Source organism: Sarcophilus harrisii, chromosome 1 (genome assembly GCF_902635505.1).
Source record: "Sarcophilus harrisii chromosome 1, mSarHar1.11, whole genome shotgun sequence".
In the NCBI taxonomy this organism is placed as follows: Eukaryota; Metazoa; Chordata; class Mammalia; order Dasyuromorphia; family Dasyuridae; genus Sarcophilus; species Sarcophilus harrisii.
Window position 1 is genome coordinate 673,029,637 of NC_045426.1, and position 18,372 is coordinate 673,048,008.

Below are 18,372 nucleotides of genomic sequence, written 5' to 3' on the forward strand. Positions count from 1 at the left end.
CTTTAAGGCCAATTGTATTATGTTGTATATATAGAATGCTTCCTTGGTAAATTGAAAAAGGACCTTTATCATTGTAGCATTCACACAGTTGATCTCCTACTAGGTTCCAATTATCTGGCCCAATATCTTCTTCCTTTAAGAACCAAGGGGACGTGTGTTCTAATGTACCCAAGAGTCTAGTGATCTGCTCCCAAGTTACAATTAAGCCTTGTCCCTTGATCAACTTAAGTATGCTTTCTATAGTGCCCCCTTGGGGAGGGATGGGAGTGGGGCTGGGGATGGGGGAGAATCTTTTCCTAATATCTGCCCCATTTCAGCTAGAAAAGGTTACTAGTTTAGCCCTTAACAAAGTAAGTTCCCTGTTTGTCTATTAAAACACTCACCATATTTCCTGGTCACCAGGGACTTCTTAGTGAAATTAGGGTCTTTGGTTCACACGTTGGGCACCAAATGTGAAGACCGAGTTAGCACCCTGGATACCTTAGAATCAGCCAGAGTTAGGATAAGCAAAAGTCCTTGGTCTTTATTCTTGGTCTTTAGGGGTAGAAGTGAAGGGAATGGACACAGGATCTCCATGACCTCCTTCCTCATCTTCTGCCAAAGTGACTCTGGCTTGTCTTACTCCACACCTAATCCTTCCCACAATTCTCTGTATATACCAAAAGATTGAACCAGTACAGAATAGTGCTGGGAAGGGCCATTTTCCAAGCATATGCTAATAGAGTATTGTCCAATCGATAAATAGCCTTAAGTACTGGGTTGTCCGACCTCAGTGCATCAACTCAGAGTTTCAGCCCTTTACAACCCTTCATCCTGTTTGCTTCAGTTACCTCATCTATAAAATGAGCTGGAGAAGAAAATGACAAACCCTTCTTGTACCTTTGCCGAGGAAACCCCAAATGGTTCACAAAGAGTTGGATATGATTAAAATGACTCAACAAGAAAAGTGCTTAGTATAGTGGCTAGCACATAGTAGGTACTCAATAAATACTTATTGGTTTGTTAATTTGACATAGATTGCAACCCATCTATGACAGAGCAGATAATCTTTATGAGTTTCTATGCCCCCTAAATTTATTACTTGATGGCTAATCAAATTACTTGATGGCCACTCTAAACCTAAAATTAAATCCACTTAGTTTTGGGATGCATATAGGCATCCATTCTTTTAAGTCTTTCTAATTTGGTAAAAAGTCTGCCTGCAAGAACTGAAGGTTACCTCTATGTCAACACTAAGACTTGACTGAATGATTAAGAAATATGTAAATATCTTTGTGTGCTTATCTGCATACATGTAACCTAAAAATTTTAACAAAGAACAAGAAATACTCACATTTCTGTCTATGATTTCATGTTTCCTTTTCCTTGAACCTACAATGACTTTAAATGAGTTCTTTTAGGACAGCCTAAGTGTCTGAGGACTTATAAAGCTTTTCATCACTGAAGAAAGCTATCTCAAAGCAGGAAATGAGCAAAAGCAATATTTTTGGCATCCCAGTAGTACAGGAATGCTAATGTTGCCTCCAGCAATTATGTAAGAAAAGCATTAGGTTAAAGATTAAAATAAGTCACATGTACTCTGGAAAGATTTCAGTATGAAAAATCTTGAATCCTTTAGTCTAGTACATTATTAATATTTGTGAAGTATTTGCTTTTTTTGCTGAGGCAATTGGGAACTCTGGAAAGATTTCAGTATGAAATACTGAATGAAATACATAGCAGAAATAGTTGGTAAAATAGAAAAACTTGAATCTGCTGTGATGTCTCAACAAAAAAAACAAAACAAAACAAAACAAGACAGGACAATTGACTGGGAACAAAATGCATGGAAGAACAGCCTAGGAGAAAAGAAGCAAAAAGCAATAACATTGAAAGAATATAGCTCTCTATTCAAGCAAAACACTGATCTTCAGGAAAAGTGAGAAGAAACTACCTAAGGATTATAGCTCTCTACAAAGAACATAAGACAAAAAAAAAAAAAAAATGAACATCATAAAGCAAGAAATAATACAGGAAAACTTTCCAAAACTTCTGAATATGAAAATTGAAAATTAATTGCAGAGATGACTTCTCCCATCCTCCCCGCCCAAAAAAATAAAACAAGGCTGCAAACTCTCAAAATACCTAGTCGTTAAAGTTAACAATTCAATTCAGAAACAACAAATCTGTAAACAACCAAGAAAAAGACAAATATAAAGAACAGAAAATTTGAATAACACAAGACAATTCTCCACCTACCAAAAATGTAAGAAAATAGAGAACAATGTTAAGAACAATGGAACTCATGATTCAACCCAAGATGACCTACCCTGCAAATCTGAGCTTACTCTTAAATGCAAAAAGATGGATGTTCAGTAATAAAAAAGGCACTTGAAACAATCTTAGAGGGAAAAACGGAACTAAAGAAATTTGCCTTTTGAACACCCAAAAAAACATAAAGAAAGGCAGAAAGAGCAAATTAATGAAGTAGCGTGGATAACAACAGTATCAGGGTGACAGTAGAGAGAGAAAGAAGAGACTTCTTTCTAACTTTATACAAGGAGATGGAGATGAAGGCAGAAATAAGGTAGAGAAAATGATGAAGAGGCAGACCTGGGACATTATGGACAGAACCTTGCAATAGTTCACCTAGAGGTGAGTCAATGTTTTTTGTGAGACTACTTTACAAAAAGGAAGAATTCATGGAAATGGGGGGGGGGAGGATGTAACAGAGGGGAATCTGTGATATGCCCTGGGCAAATGAAGAGCTAGCAATGAGAGGAAAGTAATACCTGTCTTCTTCCAGGAAGAGAAGAACCTACAGAGCAATAAGTGAGGAAGAAGGGGAAATGATGAAATAGGGAGTTTTGATGTTGGTAGAGATTACACTGATGAATCTCTCTTGGGTGAAGAAAGACATATAAACGGAGGCAGAAACCTGTTCTGAATGTTGTCTGCAGGGATTTGGTGTTTGAAGAGATCACTCATCCAGTCTCAGAAAGGAGTGGAGTTGGAACTCCTGAGGGCACATTGGAGAGCCAGGCAGGAACTCAGCAAAGGGCCATAGAGGAAAATAAGAAAGGAAGGAGATGGGGGGGGCGGGGGGGAAGGGATAGGGATAATGGTGGGCTGCATAATCAGATATGTGGGGTGAGGGGTCCTGCCAAGGGGGCAATGTCTTTTCTATCACCAAAAGGAATTGCCATTTTTCTGGGAGACACACTGTAAAAGGAGAATTCAGGGAACAAACTCTATAAGGCAGTGGCAGAAACTGAATAGAGGGGAGAGCTCAGAATGGATCCCTCAAAAGTATTAATTCTATGAGGAATGTAGAGAATCAAGAAAGATTAGATAAGTATATAGGGATCACAAACCAGTGAATGAAGGTGTAGACTACACAGAAAGAGAGATTCTTCCTGGAAATGAGGGCAAAAAAATGAAATTGTAAAAACTAAAGAAAATTATTTAAAGGAAAAGAGAAGAAGAATGAATCAACTTGACTAAAAAAATTTTCTTAAAGAGAGGAAGAATTAAATAAGCAGATAAAAGGCAGGAAAGAAAAAGAAATTAATAAGCAGGGGCAACTAGGTGGAACAGCAGATAGAGCACCAGTCCTGAAGTCAGGAGGACCTGAGTTCAAATCTAAACACAGACATTTAACACTTCCTATCTGTGTGACCCTGGGCAAATCACATAACCCTAATTGCCTCAGGAAAGAAAGGGGGGGAGGGGAAGAAAGGAAGAGGAGGGGGAAGGAGGGAGGAAGGGAGAGGGAGAAAAAGACTATATACATATTAATCAAACAGACATAGTATCGGGTTTGCAGATGAAGGGGGAGAAATCATAACTTTAAAAAATACCCAACTAGAGATAAATATAGGAAAGTTTAATAAACCCAACTCATAACTTTAAATGGGAATAGACTAAATAATTCAGTAAAGTGACAGATTGGATAAGAATATAAAACTTTACAATATGTTGCTTTCAAAAAATACACTAAAAAAATGTATACAAAATAAAACTGAGGGATTAGAGAAAACTTTATTATGTATCGAGTGAATACAAAAAGACAGGAAGTACAATCTAACAAAAGCAAAAACAAATACTCAAAAAATAAAAAAGATAAACAAGTAAACTACTAAAAGAAATCATAGACAACAAGTCAATATTAGTAATAAATGTATATGCTCCAAATGCCTTAGTATCCAAATTCATAAAGGAAATAGTAAAGGAGATAGAAAAAGACAGTAAGTGATAGAACACTTTTTATCCTTACTCAGTTTTAAATAAGTCTAACAGAAAGCAAAAACAAAAGAAAAATAGACAATTTAGAAATGAACAAATTAGAGAAACTAGAACTTATGTTTTCCTCTAAATGGGACTGCAAAAGAATCTATATATTCTCAGCACTACATGGAACTTTTATAAAAACTGACCATATACTAGACCACAGAAGCATTGCAAACAAGTGTAAGCTTGAAGAAATGGTAAATATATTTTTATAGACCATGACACAATATATCATTGGTTCAAGAACCACAAATAAAAGACACAAATCCAAATGGAGACTTAACAATGAAGTTCTAAATAATGAGTAGGTCAGAGAAGAAATCACAGAAATAATTAACAAGCATAATAAAGATGATAAAAATAATGTACTAAAATTTCTGGAATATAACTAAAGCAGCCCTCAGGGGCAAAATCCCCTTTTTTATTGTAAAAAGTTTGTTTATTTTTAATACACATTGCTTTATGGATTGTGTTAGGAGAGAAAAATCAAAGCAAAGGGGAAAAACCATGGGAGAAATAAAAAAAAAAAAAAAAAAACAGAAAAAAGAAATGAACATAGCATGTATTGTTTTACATTCAGTCTTCTTAGTTCTTTTTTCTGGATACAGATGGCATTTCCTGTCCAAAGTCTATTGGGATTGCTTTGAATCACTTAACATTAAAAAGAACCAAGCCTTTCATAGTTGATCATCATACATTCTTGCTGTTATTGTGTACAATGTATTTCTGGTTCTGCTTGTTTCACTCAGCATCAGTTCATGTAAATATTTCCAGGTCTTTCTATAATCAGCTTGTTCATCATTTTTTATAGAACAATAATATCCCATTACCTTCACATACCACAACTTGTTCAACCATTCCCCAATTGATAGACATCCACTCCTTTTCCGATTCTTTGCTACAACAGAAAGAGCTGTTGCAAACATTTTTGCACATGTGGGTCCTTTTCTTAGGGGTAAAATCCTATCCCTACACCTATGCATTGCAAAATAGAAAAAGAGAGAATAAATTAGCTGAATATGCATTTTTAGTTAGAAAACAAATCTAAAATAAACACAAAAGAGAAAATTAAATTTAAATTTAAAGGATAAATTAAAAAACAAAAAATTATAGATAATATAAATAAAATTAAAATCAGGTTCATTCAAAAGACCAATAAAATAAATCTAGAACTAGTCTGATTAAGAAAACAGCAGAAAATCCAATCATTAAAATGTGAACAAAGTGCAATCACAACAAAACCAGAAGAAATAAACCAAAAGTAATATTTTCAAATTTTAATTTAGAATAAGTTTGAGTAGAAACAAGTGTTTACAAGTGTTCTGATAACTCATATTGTCAAAATTGTTTTTTTTTCATATCATTTTATTAATTTCTAATGCAATCTAGGGATTTAATATAATAGAGATTATAAAACAAATCATGTTTTTCATATAATGCCCTTTAAAAAAAAACCAGCATAGTTCCTGCCCTCAAGGGCATTCTTTTGGAATATATGGCATGTATACTTGTTAAGTAAAGTACAGATTTGAGTATGATGAGGTCATAGAAGAAATTTAGATAAAATATACTAGGAAAATTTAAAGAGAAAAGGAAAAAACAATTTTAACTACAGCATCAGGAAGGCTTCATAGAGAAGATGTTCCCTAAGCTAAGCCTTGAAGGAATTTGGGATTTTTGAGAACCAGAGGAAAAGAAGGAGTGTATTTCAAGCATGAGGCAGAACATAGAATACCAAATTGGAGAGGTACTAGTAGTCTTGTCTGAGGGAAGATCAAGCATGTCACAGAAAATAATAAAAGAAAAGGCTTGGAGGATAGGTGATAGTCAGATTGTGGAGGGCTTTCAATGCCAGCCTTTATTTCTTATGCTAGAGCTAATAGGTTGCCATGGAAGATTTTTTGAGCCAGATAGCAACATGACCAGCCCAAAGCCATAGAAAGATTATACATTTTATATGAAGGATAGACTATTGAGGGAAAAAGACTGGAAATAGGGAGTAGTCCAACTGAGAAGTGATAATGGTCTATATTAAGATAATGATAATGTGAGTGGAGAGAAAATAATGGGGAAATAATCTTCAGAATTTGGCAGTTAATTGAATATAGAGGTTATGGGAAGATAGAGTCAAAAATGTCTCCAAGATTGACTCTCATTCTTCTTATCTAGGTAGTGTTGCACCCAAGGATGGTAGTTCTCTGTAGTTATCTGGCACTATGTTCTACCTTTGTATTTATATGTATAAAGGTGACGGATGTTTGAAGTCATGGGGTTGAATGAAGTTGCTAAGAGTTTAGAAAGAGAAATGGAGAAAAACAAGTATAACTTTATAATACCAACAAAGAAATGTGTGAAGATTTTTCTAATACTACATGCCCCCCTTACAGAACTGACCCCTGAAATTACTTTGTAACCCTTGGTTCCTTCTTTGTATCATGTGGCTAAACTGTAGCCCACGTGAAGCCTGCAGAAAGGTATACTGATACTGTGTTACTACAAGGAGGAAAAGGCATGTCTACGATGGCCACAAGATGGCTCTCTACTTTAGCCACCATGTCAGAATCATGTTGGGAATATGTGTGGGATTACCATCCTAAAGTACTGCATTATCTCTACTGGCCACCAGAGGACTCAACCTACAGATACCAAACTTCTCCCTTTTCACTGAGCGCTGGCTTCAAGTGTTTACTATAATCTGATCACAAGGTTTATTGAACATAATAAAAGTATAAGGAAATTTTGACACAGAGTCCTACATGTAACGATCTATTTCCGGGTATCATCTAAACTTCCTTCTTGCCCTCTTAGCTTTGGGGAGTTAGCATGCGAAATTCTGGGATATCTTGCAACTACAACTCATGTAAAGAAAAAAAGGAAGGGACATATGAGTTGAGTAAATTATAGACTATAATAACAAGAGAAAGCAGAGAAGGGACAATGAAAAAGATTTGTCTTCTCTACCGACTCATCAATTCAAAAGGATTCACAATAGCTATGAATAAAGGAAGCCTTCAAATCCCTTATTACAGTTCCTGTTTCTGTTTATTCCACGATTAACATCTTTTCTGTGTGCTAATCTCTGGAAATTTCTATCATAGATCAATAGATTTTTCCTTACCCTCAAAGAGCTTACATTCTAATCAGGTAAAAGGAATGAAAAAGGGAAGGGATGTGCACTTGTTGGCATAGTGTTTAAGTGCAAAAATTTGGAAGCAAAGCTAGGAGTAAAATGAAAGTTGGCCAGCCTGGATCCCTTCACAAAATGGAGGCCCAGGATAAACTCACCAATAGGAAAAAGAAGCCTTTTGTGGTAGAGGGATATTCTTAGGTGAGAAGGCCACAAAGGTAATTGAATGTTCCAGGGTGACGATGCTCCAGGTAGTGAGGAATGTTCCAAGGTAAGATTGTGGCTGAGACATAATGACATAACTTGGAAAGTCAGAAGCAGAAGGAGAAGAGAAATGAAAGCTGACCAGTCAAACTGCCTCCCACCTTGAAGGTCCTACTCTTTGGAATAATGTTAATAGTCAGATAAAAAATTACAGGAACAATACTAGGGGGTGGGGAAGGGAGATGTTTCCATTTGCATGGTCTTTTGTATTTTTCGTTTGCATTGTTATTGTAGTCATTGTATATATTGTTATCCTGTTTCTGCTTTCTTCACTCTTCATCAGTTCACATAAGTCCACATTCTTCTCTGAATTCATCATATTCTTAATTTCTTACAGAGCAGTAATATCCCACTACATTCATGTACCATAATTATTTGTTCAGTCAGTCCCCAACTGATCTATTTTGTTTCTACTTCTTTGTTACAACCACAAGTGCTGCTGTAAATATTTTTATTATTCTAACATTTCATTGGTCCAGGGGAGCAGGTTCACACTTTCCCACTAATAGTACCCCAGCTCTGGGCTTTTATTATTTTCTGTGACATGCTTGATCTTCCCTCAGACAAGACTACTAGTACCTCTCCAATTTGGTATTCTATGTTCTGCCTCATGCTTGAAATACACTCCTTCTTTTCCTCTGGTTCTCAAAAATCCCAAATTCCTTCAAGGCTTAGCTTAGGGAACATCTTCTCTATGAAGCCTTCCTGATGCTGCAGTTAAAATTGTTTTTTCCTTTTCTCTTTAAATTTTCCTATATTTATAATTTTCCTTATATATCTGACCAGATATAAGTCATGGGGATCTGACTCTAAAGGAAGGAGTCAGATTTTTTTTTCATTCTGGCTTTTTTTGTACCTATCTAAGAGCCTAATTCCAGAAGGAACCTCTTAAGCAAAATTTAAGTTTTGCTCATGTATGAGCTCTCCCCAAAAAAGGATTGAGTTTCTTTCAAAAAAAGTACTATGTACAAAGTTGACTGAAAATAGTATAGCTACATATTTCTTCTATTACAAAAGACTAATTAGCATGCATTGACAAATACTTTGATATAGTTGAATTTCCATTTATTTCTAAAATTTTGAACCATTTTGGGAGGTTATTAAGCACGTATTTAGCAACCAAATTGCCATCTTCTCTCAGAAGTTGTTTCCTAGATGTCTTCCTATGGGAATAGTAGCACCTAGACCCAAGAAATCCCAAACTCTCAAACATAAATTTGCTATCAATACTAGGATAGTCTTTTTCAGAGTTTGCAATACTCAGGGAAAGCTGAAGAGACAGAGACTCAAGATACAATCTCAGTATTGTCTAAACTAGCCCACGTACAGGGCAGGTGCCACAGAGAGAATAGAGAAGGAAATTTTTTAAAATCTCAACTTCCTATGGAAAGTCCAAAGAAGAGATGTCAATGTCCCAATTCACATTTCTGAAAAGAAAGAAGATAATGAAAGATGTTGTCTTTTCTTTTAATAAGTCTTGCTGCTTTAGTGGACAATCCTCTTTTACAAGACAGAAGGGCATTGGGACCAACCAGACACCTCTGGTCTTTAGCAAGAATCCTGACTACGATAAGGGGTCAGGGTGCATGCTCAGTTCCAGGGTACATATTTTAGTCCAGCAGATGGAGAGGGGAGTTGAAGGTAATTCCCTAATTCCACTAATTTTGACCACTTTGGGGTATATGCCTGGAAGTGGTATCTCTGAGTCAATGAGTATGAACACTTTTGTCACCTTTTTAGCATAATTCCAAATTGCTTTCCAGAATATTAGTCTATTTCACTTTTCCCAACCATACTTGCCAGAAATTTTCCCTCTTCAAAACTTAACGCAAATTGTATTGGTGTATTCAACTTTCCAGCTTTTCAATTTTGATTAATTTTTTTTAACATTGGCTGTTTTAAGTCTAGACAATCAGCAAAACAATAAATCAAGCTCTGATTTGTTTTCAGGTATAAATACTCATATTAAAAAAAAATTACCAATCAGTTCTCCTGAGTCAGTTTAAATTGGCCCCCTAGGACGGGTTTTTGTTCTACACACGCACACACACACACACACACACACACAAACACACACACACATGCACACTCCTTTTTTCTGATGTTATTGTTAATATATTCAAATGTTTAAAAACTAACATTTATATAAGCCATTCAAATTTCTACAGTGTCCTATATACGTTACTACAACTTGACCTGATTTGTCTTTACTATAATATTCCTCCCCAAAATTCTTCCTATTCTGAAGCCATCCAGGGCCATGATGTATATGTATGACTTGGGTAACCTTTATTAGTACAAGTCTTTCCATATTTTTTTATAACTATGAATTCATCATTTCCTATACCAGAGCATTGTTCCAAACATACTGTTTGGTTATTTTAAGTAGTCTAAAACAATATTGATTAATATAGCTGACATATAGTGTAGTTAGGAGCTTTTATTCTAATAGAAGAGACAAGCATATTTTAAAACATATATAGCCAAAATATAAAGTGTATGTGTAAATGAAAAGTAATTAAATACAGTGTAATTTGGGAGGAAGGACACAAGCATTTGGGGGATAAGAAAAGGTTTTATGGAGAAGCTGGTTCCCTTCAAGGAAGAAAAGTTCTTTATGAACCAGAAGTGAGGAGAAAGAGCATATCAGGCATTGACTTAGGCTCTGGGTTGGGAAAGGGAGCATTGTGTGTGAGGAACACAGAGAAAGCTGGTTTAGCTGGATCCCAGAGTGTGAAGAGGGAGCAATGTTCAGTGAGGCAAGAAAGATAGATTGAGACAAGGTTGTAAAATGCTTTAAAGGCTAATTGGAGGCATTTTTATCACACAGCTGTTGGAATACACAGGTGCCATCTGACAGTGGCCGCTAGAGCTCCAACCCAGAATGGATCTGCTCTTGTGAGAGAATGATACAAGGAGATGAAGGCAGTTGCTGTTCTCTGACTGAGAGGCCGTTGCGTTGTCTAACCTCTCTCCTCTTCCCTCTGCCTCCAATTTATCTCATTCCTAGTCTGCAACACCTGTGGATCATAACATCTGAAGGAGCTGCAGGACAGCCTTTGCTGACTTCTCAGTACCCTAGCCCAAAGCTTCTTAAACTGTGTGTTGACACCTCATATGAGTTCACATAACTGAATGTGAAGGATACAAATTTATGATACCCTATCTTCAAGGAGTTTACATACTACTTTGGGGATACATGCACAGGTTAGTATTGTTATTAATGATAGTAGTTGATATTTATATAGAATTTTAAGATTTGTAAAGCCCTAAACATTAGGTCTCCACTGAATGTAAATGCTATTACTAGCATTGTAGATACATTGAGAGAGAAATATTGTGGTGTGAGAGAAAAAATATGACTCAAGAGTCAGAGAGCTGTGTTCAAATTCTATCTCTGCTACTTGTTAGAATATCATTTAACTTACTTAGGACTGTTTTATTATCTGCAAAATAAAGCAATAGGGTGATGGAACAAATGGTCTCTGAGATTCACTACTATTAATAATAATAATATCAGCCAGAGTTCATATTTCAAGAAGAAATGAAAATTTTAAAATACTTCTTTCACAATTGTCTGGGGAAATAAATAGTATAAATATTTATTATTTATAGATAGTATAATTTATTTTACAGAGAAGAAAACTGAGATTCAGAAAGAGGTATGTGTGTACACATATATGTGATATACATATACCTATGTGTGTGTGTGTGTGTGTCTGGAGAGACGGGGAGGGGAAGAGGGGAGAGAAACAAAGACAGAGAGATCCACAATGATGTGGATAATGAGCCAGAGAAAGAAAAGTTAGATAGGAAACCAAGATAAAATGGTATCAAAAACCCCCAGAAGAAGCCAATGAACAATAATAGTTAAATGCCACAGAAGGTTAGAAAAGTTGGGGTGGGAGAAAAGGTCATCAGAGTCAGTTGTTAGGGATCACTGATAACATTTGGAGAGATTGGTTTCATATGATGATGAGGTCAGAGGCTAAACTGCAAAGATTTGAGGATTAAGAGGAGAGGAAATGGAGGCAATGAGTATGTAGATAACTCTTTCAGGGACTTTGGCCAAGATGGGAAGGAGAGATATAGGATAAGAATTTGAGGGGAATGACAAAATGGGTGAAATTTGTTTTGTTTTTAAAGAAAAAGGAGAGTTGGGCATGTTTAAAGAGTAATGAATAGATAGGAAGAGGTTGAAGTTGGGGGTGATGGGAGATAGACTGAGAAAGAGCCAGAGAGGGAAAGGAGAGCAGAGAGGGTAGGCCCTCTTAGCCATGCAACAGTGGCCAGGGTGGTGAAATCAACAGCACATCCTCCCCAGTACTTCTCTGCTAGTCCAAGCTTTACCAGAATTTTCATAAGAGGAAAGTGGAAGAAGAACTAAAGTAACTATGAAGCTTTTCTTGGCTCTACACCACAATGGAGGACCAAAAGGGGGGAGGGGGAAGGCAGAAACTGAGAGCTGGCAAGCCCATGAATGGAATGTGGATCTGATCAAAACAAATTAAAATCCAATTCCAGTGAGGTCAAAGAAAATTTGAGTTTGTCATCGTCTCCCCCTCCTATTTCTTCAGGGTATTTGTTGAGGAAACTTCTTGCTTTGAAACTTACTCAACCCACTTATGATGAAAAATGCTATCCACTTCCAAAGAAGAAACTGATGGTATCTAAATCTGCAGATTTAAACAGACTTTCTCTTTACATTTTTCTTTTCTTTTCTTTTTTTACTATTTTTTCTTGAGTTGTTTTTTTTTTTTTGTCTGTGTTTTCTTTCATAACATGAGTAATATGGAAATATGTTTTACATGACTACACAGGTATAGCCTATAGCAATTATCTTTCCAATGAGTAGGAGAGGAAACGAGGGAGGGAGAACATTTGGAACTCAAAAAAATTTTTTAAGAATATTACAAGTTGTTTTTACATGTAATCGGTGGCAAAAATAAAATAAAATATAAATCACAAAAAAGAAACTTACCCAATGCTTTTCCTTTTTGCTACCTCTCAGACTGACTGAAAGTAAGAATGGCAAAAAGGGGAACCAACACAAACTTCACAATACCACATATTGCAATTTACAAGTCTTGGTTTTACTCTTGGTTTTTATGATGCCTGATTGTGTTAATAAATCACATGACAGCAATGAGCTGTCAAATTGCATATAATGTCAGATTCAAGTGATGTCAAGGTAAGGGGCAGATAAGTAGTGCCATGAAAAGTGTACCTAATCTGGTGTCCAGAGGACTGGAGTCCAGAAGTTCAGGTGAGTTCACATCCTGTATAAGATAGTACTCTGGGCAAATCATTTAACTGCTGTCTGACTCAGTTTCCCCATCTGTAAAATAAAGATAATAATTTATCTGGCAGGATTGTCTTGAAGATCAAATGAGGTCATATAAAGTGCTTCCCAAAGTTCAAAGTACTATACAAATACCAACTGTTATTATATTTATTGGTTAGTTTTGCTGAGTTGTATTCTCCCTCTTATTTTTTTTATTCTTTGTTACAAAGGATGGTTTGCTGGGGACGGGAGGACAGAGGGATATATTCAGAGAAGATACTATAAAACCAAATGATATCAATAAAATTCCTTTTTTTTAAAAGGAAAAAACTTAATTTCTGGGCTTTATGAATGAGGGGGCATTTTAATTAACACTTGATGAAGAGGATTTTGTATGCATAACTATGGGACATATTCCAGAACATAAAAGCTAGATTTCTAGTGGACCTGGGTACCAACCAACCAATAGCTGGTTCTGGAGAAAAAGGCAATGAGTGGGGGAGTAGGGTACAGATGGATAGCCACAGTGCCATCTGATGGAGGATCATGTACTACACATCATTTTCCTCAACTTAAGTAAATGGTATTTAATAGTGAACAGAAAGAGGAAAGAAGAAAGAAAGAAAGAAAGAAAGAAAGAAAGAAAGAAAGAAAGAAAGAAAGAAAGAAAGAAAGAAAGAAAGAAAGAAAGAAAGAAAGAGAAAAGGAATCCATTGTCTCCATCAATCTCTCCTTATAAACTGAAAGGGCACAGTCCTCTGGGTTTTTCTTATTAAAAAATACATTCATATACACACACACACACACACACACACACACACACACAAATACATCCTTTAGAATGTCAAGCACTTAAAGGCTTACCACACTTCATTCTTTTTATCTATATCGCTAATATCTACTATAGGCCTGACACATAGTAGGTGCCTAAAAAATATTAATTGATCAATTCTTTCAAATGTCATTGTCATTTCTTTCTGGATGGCCCTTAGGCAAGGACCTAAAATGCAGGATGAATTGCCTACAGAGGAAATTGCCAAATGGTCAGTGAAGGATTAGACTGCTTTTCCAAGGGCCTGAAGGGCACCATGATGGAGAGGAACATTTGATTTAGACCCTAAACATTTAAATTATTATTATTATTTTAATTTAATAGCCTTTTATTTACAGTTATATGTTTGGGTAACTTTACAGCATTGACAATTGCCAAACCTCTTGTTCCAATTTTTCCCCTTTCCCCTACCCCCTCCCCCAGATGGCAGTAAACATTTAAATTATAAGCATTTGATTTAGACCCTAAACATTTAGATTATTATGTATAAGATTTTACACACCACTGGCATACCCTTTAATCCTCAAGGTCAAGCAATCATAGAGAGAAGAAACAGAGACATTAAGACACTCCTCCAAAAACAAAAGAAAGGGGGAGCCATAGGTAACCCTAGAGAACTTCTAGATTTAGTTCTCTATACCATTCATTTTTCAATTTTTGATAAAGATGCTCCAGCAGACAGGTTTTATAACCCACCAGAAGGGCAGTGTCCAGTGTGAGCAGCTCTATTATCTTTAGATAATCACCAGGTGATGTGGAGAGATCCAGAAAGTGGTGAATGGAAGGGAGCAGATAGGCTAACTGCTCGGGGAAGAGAGTTTGCTTGTATCTCTACAGATGGAGAAGGAATCAGATGGGTGCCAACGAGCCATATTCTCCTTGTCCATCAGAGAGAAACAGAAAAAAGAGAAAAAACCTCAAAACAAAGGAGAAGATTTAAGAAGCATCTGACACTGAAAGAGCATGGCTGACAATGAGACTGTCAAAAGAACTTGAAAATCTTCAGGAATCATTGGATTCCCTAACACAAGATTAAACTGTTTCAGTTCTTGAAAACCAGCAGGAATCATTGGATTCCTTGAAATGAAAAATTGTTGATGAGACTATTGCAGTACTTCAAAGCTTGCAGAAATTATTGGCTTCCTGGCACATGAACTAATGGACAATGGATTCCTTTTGGATTATTTCTAGGACTTATGGACATATATAAATCCTCGTGTTGATTCATGTTATTTGTTACATTACTACTAGCCTGTGTTATATTGGTATGTGCTTATGTAATTATGTGCAATACCTCCCATATTGATGAATTTATGTATACCTGTTTCAAATGAGCCCCTTCAGAAACACGCTAATCTGATTTGATTTCCTATTTCCTTTGGTGTTTTTGTCTCCCTTCCTGAGATGTCAAGGAGGGTGTGACCACCTTCTTTTTATGGTGTTTTCACTTCTTTTTTGAGCAGTCAGGGAAGACATGATCACCTTCTTTTTGGGGGTTCTCACCTCCTTGAGAAGTCAGGGAGGTCATGACCACCTATGTTCTAAATCAAAAGAAAAGGGGAGATGTTATAATCCTTACAAAGTGATAAGTCAGTTGCCTAATTTAGCATGGTACTTAGCAAATCCTCTAGCTCACTAATGTATTTAAGTACTCATTGGAGTTCACACTTTTGAGAGATTCACAAGTCAGTATTCAGTATGAGATTCACAAGTCAGAAACCCACAATCCCACTCTCTCTCGGAGGAGGCAACCTTTTACACCGAGCATAAAATGAGCTGAGCTAAGTCAGCAGAGTTCAGTTGAAAAGATTCAGAGTGGAGGAGTGTCAGTTCAGAAGATTGCCAAGAGTCAGAGTTGAGCTAGAGGCAAAAGACTAGCAACGAGAGCTCTCGGAAGCAAGGAAAGCTGAGGCCTCTAAGAAAGCTTTCTGGGCCCAAGGAAAGAAAGACTTGGAAGAAGAAAATAAACGTTTGGATTTTATCAGCTGGCTGCATTTGAGGTGATTATTACTCTGAACTGAAACTGAGACGATCTCCATAAAATCTCCCCAAGAAACCTGCCCACAGAGAACCATCATATATTATACAAAAGAGAACACCATAGATTTAGTCATCATGAGATTCTGGATGGGAGTCACTGCCTATGACATGGAAGCAGGAAATAGTCCCCTTGTCTCAGTGGCATCTGTGATTTGAGGCAACCAAGTTTCTGGAGAAGCAAAGGCTGCCTAGATACATGGAAAACCCAAATTTCTTCCAAGATGCAACCTGAGTAGGAAGTTTTCAGTCTGAATTTTTGGTGCTACAAACTTTGAGGAAAGTATGGGGATAGAGGGAGAGTTTACAACATTGACCAGCACTCCCTCAAGACAATTTCCAAGCTCCAGGGTTTGGACATCAGTATGGAAGTCAAAATTGAGTTAACACTGACAAGATGAAACCAAACATTTTGCCAATTTATGACTATTATATTGAGGGGGAATGGCCCTTAGTCCTTCTCAGTACAGTGTTGTGAAGAATAGTTATTCCCTTGGTGAAAGTGAAGTTTCAAGTTGAGTTGGGAATCCAGACAAGTGATGGGTTTCAGCCGTATCTTTTTGTTCCATTTAATACTACTTTGGGAAAGTGGTTTCATCTATCTTGAAATTCCAAATAATGCAGATCTCAAGCCATTCATTCCATGCCAACCCATTGTGGAAACTGACAAAGGTCTCTCTGCACCCTTTAAAAATATAAATATTAAGAATATTAAGAAAATATTAAGAACATTTTAAATATTAAGAAAAAAATTTTTTCTCAGTGATGATCTCTTTAGCTCCCACGACTCAACTATCATCTCTATGCAGATGAATCTCAGACTTATTTGTCCAGCTTCAAACTCTTGCCTGAATCCTAGTCTTTGATCTCCCACCATTTATTGGACATCTCAAATTGTATGTCTCATAAATAAAAAAAAAAAAAGACTCAGCAGATACAGATCTGAACTCATCTTTCCCTCTAAACTCTCCCCCTTCCTAAATTTCCAACTATTGTAGAGGGTATCAACATCCTCCCAGTCACCTGGGGTCTCTACCTAAGTATCTTCCTCAACTCTTCATTCTCTTCCCCTCCTCCATTCAATCTTTTGCAAAGGCTTGTTTATTTGGCTTTTCTAGCATCTCTTAGAAGCCCCCTTCTCTCCTCTGACATTGCTGCTAGCCTGGAGTTGTTTAGTCATTTCAATAATGTCCAATTCTTCCTGACCTATTTGGGGCTTTCTTGGCAAAAAAAAAAAACAAAAAAAAACTGAAATAGTTTGTCATTTCCCTTTTCCAGCTCATTTTTACAGATGAGGAAACAGAGGTAGACAGGGTTAAGTTAGTTGCCCAAGATCATGCAGTTAGTAAGTATCTGAGGTGAGATTTGAATTCAGAAGATGAGTTTTCCTTGACTCCAAGCCCAGTGCTCTGTGCACTCTGGGATCACCTAGCTGTCCTGTTTGACTTTTAAGGTCCCCAGTACTTGACTCCTTCTTGCTTTTCCAGTCTTCTCACACATCATACCACCACCACAATTCATCACCTGCAATTCAGTGACACTGGCCTTTGTCAAGGGTTTGTTGGAGCCAGCCCACAGCTGATTGTTAAATTTTCAGTATGAATGTTTATACCTCAAAAATTAGCAAACCCCTACACATCAGGACTTGATCTATCATTCTGCTGATTGTCCAAACTTAAGAAAGTGATGGGAAAAAAGTTGCTAAAATATATTAAAAATAAAAATGTGCCATAGGTACTTTTTTTTTTCCCAGAGAGCTGGTTGTTAAACATTTGCCAGCATCCTACTTGCTTCTCCTCACTGCTTCTCATACCAAACATTCCATCTCCTGATTCCAGACAGATTCATGTCTATCTCCCATCCTGGAACTCTCTCCTTCCTCATTTCTTGCTCTTACTTCTCTGACTATCCTCAAGTCTCAGATAAAATCCCAACTTTTACACGAAACCTTTCCTGATTCCCCTTAATGTCAATATCTTTCCTCTGTTGATTATCTCCAAATTGTTCTGGCTATATCTTGTTTGTACATAATGGTTCACGTGTTGTCTCCCTCATTAACTGTAGTTCCTTGAAAGAAAGTTATTTAAGAGCTGAGACTGAGTGTAAATCAGCACATGCTATGTTCACTTCTTTTTCTGTTTTTTTTTTAATCTCTCCCATGCTTTTCCCCTTTTGCTCTGATTTTTCTCTCCCAATATGAGTCATAAAGCAATGTGTATTAAAAATAAATAAATTTTATAATTTAAAAAAAATGGACTGTTTTTCAGTCATGTTTGACTCTTCATGACCCTTTTGGGGGATTTTCTTGGCAAAAATAGTACAGTGACTTGCCAATTCCTTTTCTGGTTTATTTTACAGATAAGGAAACTGAGGCAAATGAGGCATATGACTTGCCCAGAGTCACACGGATAGTAAATGTTTGAATTCAGGCCTTCCTGACTCCACACTAGCTACTTTATCCAATGCACCTCCTAGATGCTTAATAAGTGCTTGTTGACTGCCTGAATGACTGAAGCCTTTGGATTGATCTGAATGAGAAATACCCTCAGTCTTTCATTC

At 36.6% G+C, this 18,372-nt stretch overlaps 1 long non-coding RNA gene across 1 annotated transcript; it reads right to left on the reverse strand.

Annotated features, from left to right (window-relative positions):
• Window positions 1-5,095: 5,095 nt before the first annotated feature.
• LOC116420811 lies at window positions 5,096-15,135 on the reverse strand. Its single transcript, XR_004231259.1, has 3 exons — window positions 15,098-15,135; window positions 12,888-12,998; window positions 5,096-5,244 (listed from the first exon to the last, which is right to left on the reverse strand). It is a non-coding gene; the product is annotated as an uncharacterized LOC116420811 (long non-coding RNA).
• Window positions 15,136-18,372: the final 3,237 nt, after the last annotated feature.